This window comes from Zonotrichia leucophrys, chromosome 1 (genome assembly GCF_028769735.1).
Source record: "Zonotrichia leucophrys gambelii isolate GWCS_2022_RI chromosome 1, RI_Zleu_2.0, whole genome shotgun sequence".
Classification (NCBI taxonomy): domain Eukaryota; kingdom Metazoa; phylum Chordata; class Aves; order Passeriformes; family Passerellidae; genus Zonotrichia; species Zonotrichia leucophrys.
The window spans coordinates 24,325,435-24,339,487 of record NC_088169.1 but is presented as its reverse complement, the minus strand read 5'-3'; the positions used below and the strand labels follow the sequence as shown (position 1 = coordinate 24,339,487).

Genomic DNA, 14,053 nt, shown 5'->3' with positions numbered 1-14,053 from the left:
AGCAGCTTGTTTTTTTCTTTCTCAGGGCCCATATCTTCAGCATATTCACAGAGTCTTTAACCAATGCCAACCAGGAAGATCTCTGGTCTGAGCTTAAATGTACTGTATGTGCACACTGAGAAGGCAAGATGTACAAGCCATGCAAGTGATTCAAAATAGATTTTTTTATTTCTGGCATAAGAACAGATGGCTTCTTTGTTAGATAGCACTTTCTTTTCTATTTGCTCACCACCTTTTGCATAAGAGTTTAATCTACAAAACAAGACAATGTATTTGCTAATATGCAAAAGTCAGAAAACACTGAAACTTTAAAATCATAGCCATGCATATATATATATGGTTATTTCAATAATGGATCAAGACCATATCAAACCACATAAATATCCCCTAATTCTAAACAGAGGCAATATTTCCTTACTCCTTCTACTTTCAAAAAAAATTCCAAAACAACCCAGTAACTTCTTATTTTGGATGGGGTCCTAGCAAATCCGTTCTTTCTTGCAGGACATTGAAAGATGAAAAGAAGAAATGTGAAAGCAGTTACAGACCATTGATTCCAGGAGTCTGCTGGCAGATAAGTTGGGGGTTTTCTACTGATGTAAATTATTGTACACCTTATCCCAATAGACTAAAGCATCATCTGACAAGATCTTCCTCAGAGCACTTTTTCTATACTTCTCTATTGCATTCCCCTTGCCAAGGATGAGGAAGTGAGTAAAAAGCAAAGGAATGAGTTAGAGTGAATGAACTTTCATGCAATTCCAGCAAAAAGCAGTAAGTGATCTTGGATCCTGTCTTCTGCCACCTATGTAATACATTTTGGCTGAGGATGTTGCCAAATGCATACATTTAAAATGCTGCCAAAATTAAACTTCACTTTCCAAGTCTTTCTGTGTATCATCATCCAGTCATTCAACCTGACATTGTTTTCACAGACATTAAAGGTTTTTCCAATCACTCCTCTGCACTTCTTATCAATCTTTCAAGTGAGGTTTTGAAATAGATTTTAAATTAAAAACACCTTTTACTGGATGACTTATTGTATAAATAAATGCATTCTTAGTATCAGAATTAGAAAAATATTCCACACTCTAAAATTTGTATCCTGCTGGCCCTATATTTTCAGCTATGGCATTTCAAAGACCTTCCATTCTTGACATTTGAACTAAGTATTTTTAAGCTTTTCTTCATAGTGTTTTAACATTTTAGCTTCTTCTCTGTTGTCTCATCTACTACCATGCCAGTTGATAGGCTGGTAATGCTTTTTGTTTGTTTGTCACATTCTGGCAAAAGGGTAAACAAGAAATGGAAAAAATATAGGAAAAACTTTTGTGTTTTGCCTGTAATTCCATTCCTATATTTCTTTACAGCTTTGTTTTATCATTTCTACAACATTTAATGTTTAACTGTGATTCTATAATTGAGAGGTATGGCAGTTCCAAGAAGAGATACCCAGTCTTTGCAAATGGAGGAGACAGCAGCACACATTATGCATATTGGCCTGAGACCTGCAGCCTGACCAGACTTAATGGGCCAGCACGATACTGGGGGCAGAGCACAGCCCACTATCCTGAGCAGGAGTGTTCTCCCATTTCTTGATATTTTTAGGCATTGCAATAAAGATGCGAGACGATCCTTTGGGTAGTACTTTTCCATACAGCTCAATGGCATACTGTATAGAAACACCTGTATTTGTCAGTATTCTACCATACAGCTCATACAGCTTTATCTGTATTTTGAAAATCTTGTTTGTTTCCCTCTGGTCATACTTTTTGCATCTCAGGGAGGAATATAACTAAGTTTCTTCTTTGTAGCAAATTATTTAACATGTTAACACCATCTCAGAGGTAGCACTAACTTGCATTAAAGAAAAAAAATCAAACCCCAGTACTCTTTCAAGTACTGCCCCCCACATAATCCTGAGAGGATCTGATCTGCTGTTTTATGAAACAAGGCTTGTTAGATCTGTACTCATAAAGATGGTTAGATATCCATCTTCTTTCACATAAACATTGGCCTTAGTACTGATATTCAGCTGTTTCCCTCGAGGCACTGCACTAAATAGGACAACTTAGACACCTTTTAAATTACTCACCACCTACATTCATCATTAAGGGTATTTCCTGCCTTTCAACATATAGGAAAGCAGCCCCTGACTGCCTGTTAGTCCCCAAAAGACTCGCTCAGTAAGACTTCTGAAAGGCCTTACAGTTGTTCATGTCCCTTGAGTTAGACACACAGGAGAAATACCAACAAGATACTCCCTCGAGATCAAAAGAAACAAAAAGAAATTTTACTGGCAACTTCAGAAAAAACAACGAGCTTCGGCAAAAATTTAGAGCAACATTCAACCAACGTAAGAAAAACTTGAAACATTAGCGTAGTCCATTCAATTTAGCAATCTCTAAGCCCATTTGATTTTAAGTTATTAAAAAAAATCCAAGAAGAGGGATTTAGAAGAACAAAAAGAGAAAACACATAGCAAAGCACTTACATGGTCACAGAACATGTTCCAGTTGAGACAGCCACAATGTCATATCATGTCATATCATCATATAACAGCAGAAGGCTTCAACTCGTACAGAGCTATACCATACCACTTCAGAAGACTTCAAACATCTGCTCTCCTTGTTTTTTAACCTTTCATACCCTCATGCTGATGCATGGCACCTGTGTGCCCTCTGCTCCCTTTGGTGGTTGGTCAGTGCCCCTGGCCCTCCATGGCTCATTGCTGTCAGTGCTGCTCACCTGCTGCTCACAGCTGTGGCCCATTGGGGATGAGGCTCAGCCACAGCCCCACTCCCAATTACCACTAACTACCTTACATAACCACCTACATTACACAATTGCCATTCCTGGGTGCCAGCAGTGTTCAGCTGATAGAAATTCCAAGAGGAGGAAAGGTCAAGTTGTATTCTTGTGGAATGTTTGGCCTAAATACTCCTTGGCCAGCTTGGGCTCTTCCCTAAGGTGAGACTCCAGTAATGTGGGCACTCAGGAGCTGGGTTAGGGGCTCCAGGGTTGGATCATTGCCTCTGCTGTGCCAGGGATGAGCAGCCACTGCAGGGCTGGAATACAGGCCTGGGTTGGAGGGGGGTGAGTGTGCAAGCAAGGCCAGGTCTGCCTCCTCCCCTCCACACCCAAAGAAATGTTTGGAAGAAGCAAACCTTCCATTCTCTCCCACAGCCCTGGGGACAAGGCATTGGAAACCCATTCTGCATCCCACATTTCTCCTGGTTATGATGTCAGGAAACTGGAGCAGGAGAACTGACCACAACCTTGCACCTGCAAATTCTTCACACAGATTTCCATCTCAGTGGGATCTCAGCTGAGCTGCAACATTTATAGATATTTTATATATTCATCAGAATCATGACATGAAACTTTATTCTCTGCTTCACAAATTTCAGAAGGTTAAGCACAAATTCAGGGTAATGATGAATAGAGTACCTGGCACTGAAAATAGCCACTTGCTGAACAGTTTTATGAACAATAAGTTATTTTTTAATTTTCCTATTTTTCAAAGGATGCTGACAGCAATTTGTTTTCTATGTTGTATTTATATAGAAAGAAACAAAAATGACCAAAATAATAAGTCAAGCTGAAAGAGAGTTCTAATGATGAATACAAAAATGAACTCCTCACACTCCATCATTCTCCTCTGCCATGATGGTTATTTATCATTGGCACTGTTTGCAATAACTGTTTTTCTGGCTTAAAGCCCAAAAACCATTTTTTCCTACTTTATTTGAAATCAAAGATACACCTCTACTGCAAAAAAATTTAAATGTTTCAGATTTTCTACATCCTTTTGCCCAAGACTGTTACAATAAAAAAACCACAAAAAACAAAACAAAGACCAAAAAAAAGCGCAAACAAACAAAAAAAAAGGCAAAACCAAAAACATATAGGTAGTTGTAAATTAAAAATAAATAAATTAAGTACTGTCTGATATATAGACAGTTGTAATTACACTGCCAAGATCTACCAAAACAATTTATAGCATTTAAAAAGACAAGTTCAAAACAGCATGACTCTACCTCTGCGCTGGCAGAATACAAATGAATGTGCAGAGGAAGATATAGCATCAAATATCACATCATTATTTCTTGTTCCCTCATCAGCTTCACCAGCATGAATTATTTATACTGACTGAGCAACTGGAATCAGTCTCATTCACAACTACACACAGGTGACAAAATGTAACAGTGATAATGATGGTAATCTTCTATTGCCCTCAGTTATTTTGCTACTACTTATGGTTATGAACCTGCATTTTTGAGTCTTCTATTGCTTCATTTACATAGCATAAAATATCTGGAAAGGTGACTTGCTAGATTTTTTGAGTGTTTGGAATCCTGGGACAGTTTTGAATTCATGCAGCTGAGAACAGTACCATTTTTCCATCCCTCAATTGTCTCTCATGCCTACTAAAACAGCCTCTTGATGATTACAGAGTTTTGTAGCTTGGACAGTGCTCTAAGCTAACTAGAGGGATTATACTTGAATGGGGATTTCAGAGATAATTTTGGAGTAATTTTAAGTTCCCTTACCCTGCTCTAGCCATTATTCTTCCTCCTGCAAGCATCTGATTTAAATCTGCTCTTTGGAAGCTTGTAACCCTGACACCTCATTAAAGGCCTCAAAATCTCAACACATTCATGTACAATTTCCCTCATTCCTGGTGTGTTATCTTCAAATCTCCTGTTCTGCCCACAGTCTTCTCTTTCCACCATAACCCAAATGCATGGCACATTTGAGCAATGCACAGAAATGCATACAGACCTCAGGTATGGTTGTCTTGTTTCTGAATATACTTTTCTTCTTGAAGCAGTGTGCAAACGAGATGACATTAGATGACTTGACACTAGATGAACAAGGGGCCAGGTAAGTGAATAGCTGGGGAGAAAGAGGGGCAGCAGAGGCTGGCTGTGAAATCCCACAGTATTTCAAACAGTTTGTGCCCTCAGCAGAAGACAAATCATTGTGTATTAGAACGTCAGCGAGGAAAGCAAAGATGAATGTGGGATTCAGTCTCTGAAAGTGTCTTGAGACTGATACTTATCTTACAAGTAATGTGCAGTGGGTGAAGTGGATCCACTGTGCAACTGCTAGGCAGAGAGCAGAACTGTGAATGGAGTCCAGAGCAGGAAGAGACTAATCCTGAAAGGCTGGCACTCAGGGTTTCAGCAGAGTAGAATTTAAAGAAAAGGCAGAAGCTGGGCAAGAGAGGGAAATAGAGCACTAGAGTAGTGACTGGTGAAAAACTGGTGGTGAGACAAGAGCTGGAAAAGAAAAATGGCAAGGATGGAGAAGTGGACCTGCCCTTCTCTTGAACAATCAGAAGGCAAACCCTGGTCTTTCTATCCTGACTTAAGTCTGGTTCATTAATTTTAATATTGTTATCCTATTACCACTTCTGGGCGCCACATTGGAGGTAGATATTCCCAGCCAAAATGTTCAGGAGAGCTCTATCTTTTTTGTCTTTTTCCACTCTATCTGAATTTTGAGATACTCTTGACCATCCTTCTCTTTTACTTGTAAATTGCCTTCACCTGCCAAGTATCACCTCCAGAATAGGAATAGTGTGGCGCTGAAGTTTTAAGTGTGGCTTTTACTAGGGATGTAGCAAAATGTCAGATCTTTCAGTGAGGAATAAAAAGTAGGTTTAGTAAGCAAGTGACAGAGGACTTGGAAGCCACATTTCACATGACTGATTAAGTGCCAGACTTCAAAACTCTGGCAAAGAGCTTGCTGCTACACTGTACTGCATCTATGCCCTAGTTTGAGTTTTAAATAGGAATTATCTGCCAGCTTTCAGTTATAATGAAACAAGCAAGAAAGCAGTCTCAAACTATATATAGTACTTGCAATTTAGGCTCAAGCAGTAACAGGAAAGCCTAGTCTGTGATTTTTCTTCTGCAGGTATGAGAGAGAAAGAAAAAGATGGATTGACAAAAATGGTAAAAATGTCCAGAAGGACATCCTGGGTCTATCTCTTCTATTGTCTTTTTTTAGATAGCAGTCCCCCCATCCCCATTAGCTGCCTCACCCTCTCAATGGGAATTTAAAAATGTTTTACCTAAATAAATAAAGCAAATTACTAGAGAGGGAAAAAAAAAGACATGACCTTCCACCACCTTAGTTTTCTACACTTGAAGAGATTTTAAAGATTCGTTTCTTGTGATGTCTCATTCAAATGAAAGCAAGAATTCTGTGGTTTGTGGCTAGATCCAGGTTCTGGGAGATGCAACTTCAATACTTCTTTTGGCTGAGGGAATTAAAATTTATATCTGCTATTAAGGATCCAAGCCATTAGACTATTTTCCATTCTTCATAGGTAGAACTTCTCTTCTTTCCTTTTCCTTTTTTTCTCAGAGTGATTTGTGCTTCAAATTTACAAAATCCTCTCGTTCTGCTGACCACCTCTGGCTACTGAAGACTGCCCCAGGAATGGCGGCTCTTGTTAGACATGGAAGGGTTAATGAGGCCTTCCATTTTGTAAGATGATTAAGCTTGACAGTCTGGCTCACGAGATCACAACCTAGCCCGACAAGTTAATCAGTCACATAACTAACTGCTGCCAAGTCCATGCCAGTTAGGATTGCATACATTCGTGTCAAGAGGGCATCCATGTGTTCCCATCTGGAACAATTCCTTGCACATTTGCACTTCGTTCAGATGAACCTCAGCAATAACACCAGGCTAAAATCAAAGGTGAATTGAAAAAACTGAATTAAGCATTTCCTAGAGGTTACAAGGCTAGACTGCCATACAACATCATTGAAAGTAAGGAGGAAGCCAGACTAAACATCTTCCAAAGAGAGGGCAAAAAGTGAGTAAGACAGAGAATTTGTTGTGGGAAATGTTTCAACAGCTTCTTTTACTTTCAGAATAGCCTGGGATATTGCTTGCAAGAATCATAAAATGATAGTGCAATATATTTATTCTGATAATCCATTTCTTAGATTTGGCATAAGGTTATTCTAAGCTCTAGATTTACACAAACCCATACAGACAGTTTTCCATGTTTAGCTACAAAAATCCAAACTCTGCATAGGTTTCACACACTTCTTGAGGTATAGGCATTCACACAGGAAGGTGTGAAATGTTACAACCACAGCATGAAAGTCTGCATGTGAAGAACTAACAAAATGGCTGTTTTCAAGGATGTTGTAAAACACTATGCTCACTACTGCTTCATAGTTGTACAAAGAAGTTAAAAAATTCAACAAAGCAGAAAAAAAAGGTATGCTTATGTTGTATGCTGGGTTTGCAAGGAAGACAATGAATAAATCTCAAAGTTTGGGCTACATATAAAGGTCTGCTACAGGTTTTGTGTCATGCTGTCATTTCCGCACTCTGCCTCTTGTCTTCATAAGACATGTAAAAAACAAGGAAATGGAATATCCATTAGTGAGCTTATTTTATTGTAACACTGCTGAGTACTGCTGCTATGTATACAGGCACAATTATTCACATGTAAAAAAGGGATACACTTGTCCCAGAGAACATTAGTGTCTGATTAGATCCTCTGGGGCTACTGCATTCCAAACAATTAATCAGATCCATAGTATCCAAATTGGTCAGGAAGGCTACAGACATTAAAAATGGGAGGTTTTTGGCCTGCAAGCAAACAGAGGTCAACATGAACTAAGAAGACCTGTCATCAGGCCACCCATTAACAGGGATTTCACCATTAATTATTTCCTCTCAATACAAGACTGGCACAAGAAATAAAAAGCAACTAACATGGTTTAATGAGTTTATTGCCTAAATGTAAACTTTATCAGTTTGTGCTGCATTTTCATGTATTTTGAATCGTTAAAAATTAAGTGAAAAACATAAAAATTGGAAAAAAACAAGGATATAGAGAAAAAATAGTTTAAAGATACATAGAATTGGTAGAATAGTAACAGAGATTTAAGACACTGACATTCCATATTAACATGTCTTCATTGTATTAACAGTGCTAGAATGAATAGCTGTGCTATTTGCAGGGGCTTTAACGAAAAAGAATGATCATGTTAGCTCAGGCCCTGTGAATAATGTATGAGGCCGAATTCAACTTATTTGCCTCATGTTGCATTCAGTCTAAAACCCCCACAAAATAAAGGACTACACTTAGCATTAAGTAACAATTTCTTGTTTAAACTTCCAAATCGTTATTTCTGTGCAGTTAGACATTGGTTAGAAAATTGCATATGGAATCGTTTTCCATTTATTAGAATTTTCAGATGCAGTCTCAGCGTTAGATAGAGGCCAGTCTGGGAGTTCTTCTATTTTACCCATTTAAATCCTTTAGGCCCTCAATGCATTTTTAATAGGCCATAGAAGAATCAATTAAATCTTGTTATTTGTATGCATTACAGGGTTATGCTCTTGTGGGTATCTAGCCAGTGTTAATTAACCAAGGAGGAAGGCATTTTGCACTTTTAAATGGTGTAAAAAGCTATATTCACAAATTAAGGATCTAACTACAGTTTGGAATGGAAAAGTCTTATTAATAATAGCAATTTATTGGTGAGTTATGGCTTCTAGCTGAAGAAAGTTATGTGGAAAAGAAGACTTCATTATCACCTCTGTTTAAATAGACCTATTTTTCTAATTTTATTCTTTTAAAGAAAATTGTAGTTTATAATCATTTTGAAAACTTTAGCTACCTGAGACAATAATGACCTTGAAGAAACGAAGTCACCCACTCTCCTATAGCAGACAAAAGACTTCCTGAGGAAAATACCATGGAGTTCTGAGGAATTTTTCTAGCCCAGCTTATACTTGGAAAATCAACCTACCCCTGTCCCAACTGGGTTAATTTAGAAACTATAACCAAAAGAAAACAGTGAGGATGAAAAGTAGGGGAAAAGAAGACATTTAGGTAATTTCATTCAGTTGCTGTTATATTTTTTCTAATCTACAATGAAAAGGAGCAATGGCAGAGTCCTGTCATGTAGCAACCCTTAGAAAATCAGGCTTACAAGGATGCCTAATAGTCAATTTTGTCTGCAATGAGTTTTTATTGTAGCAGGAGAGCAGAAATGCATTTGCATAGCAACCCAGGTAGTACAAGGGATGGGGGGAGTACAATAATCAGGGAAAATGGAATTGAGAGGTGGTAACAATGTAGAATCATAGAATATCCTAAATTGGAAGGGACCCACAAGGATCATTGAGTTCAGCTCCTGGCCCTGCACAGGACAGCCTCAAGAATCACACCACGTTCCTGAGAGCATTGTTTAAATGCTTTTTGAGCTCTGTCAGGCTTGGCGCTGTGACCACTTCCCTGAGGAGCCCATTCCAGTGTCCAATCACTTTCTGGATGAAGAACCTTTCTCCTGATATCCAACTTAAACCTTCTCTGACACAATTCAGGCCAGTCTCTTGTGTCCTGTCACTGGTAACCAGAGAGAAGAGACCAGTGCCTGCCGCTCCTCTTTCCCTCATGAGGAAGCTGCAATGAGGTCTCCCCTCAGTCTCCTCTTCTCCAGGCTGAACAGACCAAGGGACCACAGCCCATATGGCTTCCCCTTCAGACCCTTCACCATCCTTGTGGCCCTTCTTTGGACATTCTTTAATAGTTCAATGCCTTTTTTATATTGTGACGCCCAAAACTTGAGGTGAGGCCACCCCAGCTCAGGGCAGAGCGGGACAATCCCCTCCCTTGCCCAGCTGGCCATGCTGTCCCTGATACCCCCAGGACAGGGATGTCCCTCCTGGCTGCCAGGACACTGCTGGCTCGTGTTCAGCTTGCCAATGACCAGGACTCCCAGGTCCATTTTGTGGCACAACTTTCCAACATCTCAGTCCCCTCTCTGTATGTACATTCAGGGTTGCTCTACCCCAGGTGCAGAATCTGGAACTTGTCTTTTGTTAAATTTCATACAGCTGGTTGCGCGCGGGCGTAAGCGACCCTAGATCCGGCTAGTTAGTGAGGGGCGAAGGCCAACGCCCCCGCGCATCTGAAGGCAGCCCCCCTCGGCGTCTTGGCCTCAGGCTGGGCTGGGTGATAGCTCAGAGCGGCGCGCTGCGAGACGAATAAGGAGGCGACCACTTGCTGGAGGTAGGCTGTCGGTTTATTACAGAAGAACCAACGAGGATGGGCACCACCAGCAAATGGCCCCGAACAGGGGGTGAGACAGGGTTTTAAGGGAAAAAGGGGGGAAAAGGTAGGGTAACCCAGCTAACCAATAATAATACATATTTGGAGGTCCTAAACATAATTGACATACCTAAATAACCAACTAATATTAAGCAAAGGAGGGGCCCTGGGGTGGCAGCCAACCATAACCCCCAGAGAGAAGAAGGTTCTCGAAACCTGGGAGGAGAAGGGGGTGATTGACTGGACCCAGGGAGGAGACAACTTTCACTTATAAGGGAAACCAGGGGAGGAGCAATTACATATTGGCAACTATGAATAGCGAAGTTACCATAGCAACTTAGCTGACAGGGTAGCAGTGGCGGGAAATACTGGGGAAGGGAGGAACCATCTACATAAAACAGGGGGATACAATACAGAAAATGGGGGAGCAAACTAAAAACTTAAGAACACACTACAGCAGCTGGTGATTGCCCAGATCTCTAATTTGTCTAGGTCTCTCTGCAGGGTCCTTCTGCCTTTGAGGGAGTCAGAAGTGAACATCCAGTTCACTATCATCAGCAAACTTCCTCAGAGTACCTTTGAATATCCAAGTCATTTATGGACAAGTTGACTTAACGAAGGAGAACCAAATGGTATGGTAAAATATTTCTGTCCAGCAGGATGACATCCCCATCTCCTGCTTTCTCACTGCTGGGGAAAAGCAACTTCTTACTGAATTACTCCTTCTGGAGAATAGCAACATCTTTACACACACTAATCTGCTGATGAACTTCTTCCAGGCATGGTGCTGTAGATCTCCTGCATGAAAGTCCCTGCACAGCCAAAGGCTTTTGCCTTAATCCTTCTGTGTCATTGCCTGTCTAGAAAATGGAGATTTGTCACAGTGTCCATGAAAAACATCATCCTGGAGTTGTAACACTGGTGACAAGAGAACTGCAGGACAATGTATGCCTGAAGACCCAAATGGAAAGGGAAGTAAAACTCAGAGGACAATCCAGAAAAAGTCACTGGGTGGGATCCTTTATAACGAAAAGGGCAGTTGGCATATAGTTTAATATTTTTAAAAGATAATATAATGTTTGGAGATGTAATTAAATGTTGCACATGATGAAGAAATGATGGTTGCTTTCATTTTGCTGACACTACTCTGTTATTTGATGCAATGACTGATTTTGTTTGTTGCTTTGGGTAGGCCATGTTGTATAAAAAAATCTGTTCCTTCAAGACAAGGCTGAAGACAGTAAATAGTTCTTTGAAGTGGAATTTAGCTCAGAAGATATTCAACAATATTTTTCCCTTGGAATTTTCGCTTGGTGTGTCTTCAATTACTTGTGTTTCTCACTATAGCCTTTGGTAATGAATGGAAAGATTCATTTGGACTAAGCACTATTATAAATAAGCTTCCTTTCATACTAATATGAGGACTTTATCTTGTCCTGCTATGATAGAAGAACAACAACATTTTCCTGGAGCAACTGGCATCCATTAAGGGATCCTATCATTCATCAAGCACAAACAGTTTGCTAAGCCAAGTCCTGTCTGTGGGAACAGAAACATCCCCATATTTCTAAGGAGGCAGAGCACACATTGTCATGTCTCAATAAGGAGCTGGATAAATATTGTAAAATATTGTTTCAGTAGAGCAGATGCTCAAACCATATTGACACCTACTAACAAACTCGGACACCCTGGGGCAAGAAACTTTACTTACAATGGAATTGAATTATTTCTGAATGTATGAGCGGCATCCTACCTAAGGCAAAGAATAAGATTACGTTTGCTTTTCTTTTTATTTAAATAAACCAAACCTAAATACAGATCCACAATTTCCTTGTTCCTGAGCATCAGTTTCAGAAAATAAGAAACCATCTACTAATCCTTAACATAAGCTGAGAAAGAACAGCAACAACAACAACAGAACCAAACTGCAGACATAAATTTTTTAAAAAGCTGTAGTTCTATTTCTAGATATGTGGACAAGTCTTCTCTCAGCTAATTGTTTCAATTAGCACAAAGACTGTCATCTGAAAAGAAGATCCAACAGAGGACAAGATAAAGTCTATATAAAGTAAATGGCATGTGTTTTTTGTTTTATTTTAAGGAGCAGCATAAAATAGCTCCAGGAGATCCCTCAGGGCTTTTCTAAATTATCATTTCCTAAAAATAGTCACAGTACTGTTTTGCTATAATCTGTGTTTCAACCTGCTGTGTTTTAAAACAGGAGTCCTAGAATCACCATGAAATATCCTTAGCATGAAGCTGCTGGGATAGAGAAAGAGCAAGATTAACATTTTAGGTTTTATATGAACTCCATGAGCACAGGGCCTACACTGCTGCTGAATAAACTTTTTTTTTCTGTTTTAAAAATACACAGATTTTTCATGACTGTAAAAATAAAATCAGACATTTATTTTATATAGTGAGAAAATTATAGGAAGTTTGAGCATTCTAAGACCATAAATGCAGCGCAGTCCTCGGTAAGATCTAATTATTAGAAAAAACAGCAGACAACACACATGAATCCGTGACACTAAAAGGAATGAGGTGATGAAAAAGATAAAGTTAAGCCTCAAAATCTAGTCAGAATGGCACAGATCCCACATTAAATCTTAGAATCATAGAATGGTTTGGGTGGGAAGGGATTTCAAATATCATCTAGTTCCAGTGCCCCTGCCTTGGGTAGGACACCATGGACACCTTTCACTGGACCAGGTTGCTCAGAGCACATCCCCCTCTACATTTTCTTTTCATTAAGTTAATAAAGCCTTGTGAAAAGTAAAAAAAAAAAAAAAAGAAGTTTAAGAAGTTTAGAAGCATCAGTTTCCTATATTAAGGCCAAATAATGAATTGAACATTCATGAACATTCCTTTACTTTGCTGGAAACTCTATCCTTGATTGCTACATTCTACACACTAATCTGTTCATCCTGACAGTGAGCTACCCACAGCTACTACAAGAGCCAAAATAATCTGAATTTATTTATTTATTTATTTATTTATTTATTTATTTATTTATTTTCAGAGCACAGTTCACCTCTTTCCAGTGAGTAAGTACACTATTTATAGCTCTTTATTCTTAAATTCAAATTCCTACAAGAGTTCAAACATAAGGTATAAACTGTCTGTAAAGAAAAACTCACCAGAAGCTGTATTAATCTGCATTTTGTGCATATTAGATTCTATATTAAGAGCATTTATACCATTCAAACAATCTCAGTAGCGTCAAGCCTTTGGCTGTCAAAGAAAAAGATCCTGTGTAAGGCAGATAAGCTCCACCAAAGCCCTTATTTGTAAACATAGTGCAGCTGCCAAGTGCCTCAGAATTCTCTTACGTTACCTGATCACGTAGTTGGGAGCAGGCTGTAGAGCAGGCTGTCAGCTTGCAAACAGAATGTGTGTCTCCTGATCTGCAACAGATCTTTCAAGTATCAAAAATACATAAAGATAAGGTGCTTTTCAAATCCTACATTTACTGGTTTGCAACTTATAAAGCCAAATTATTTCTCGGGGCAGCAGCTCCATCCTCCCTCCCTTGCCTTCCTTCTTCTGTCTTTAATTTTAGACTGTACCTTATTAATCAGGAAAAATTGCCTCCCCCATTTGTATTTTTTAAGAGATTAAATAAATCTGAGCTATGGCAACTGGGATACTGGAAAAACTAATTTTTATCTTTTTTTTTTTTTTTTTGCCAAACTCAAAAAAATACAGAATTCAGAAAAATTGGGGGAGAAATGTTTAAAGCCATTGTTCAACAACTTTGCTCTGTAAACAACAGATGAGATAATAAGGAAAAGAAGACTGGCAGTCAGGCATCATTAGCTGGCAATCAAAAAGGCAACATACTTTTGGTAACATGAATTCACACGTCTTCTAAAAGACACACTCTAATATGCACTCTAAAAGAGTGTATATTAGAAGTGATATGTACAAATGATGAGTTCACAGGAGCTCTAG

At 39.1% G+C, this 14,053-nt stretch overlaps 1 long non-coding RNA gene across 1 annotated transcript; it reads left to right on the top strand.

Moving 5' to 3' along the window:
• Window positions 1–2,873: 2,873 nt before the first annotated feature.
• LOC135446783 (uncharacterized) lies at window positions 2,874–11,112 on the top strand. Its single transcript, XR_010439889.1, has 4 exons — window positions 2,874–2,970; window positions 9,886–10,060; window positions 10,604–10,731; window positions 10,879–11,112. It is a non-coding gene; the product is annotated as an uncharacterized LOC135446783 (long non-coding RNA).
• Window positions 11,113–14,053: the final 2,941 nt, after the last annotated feature.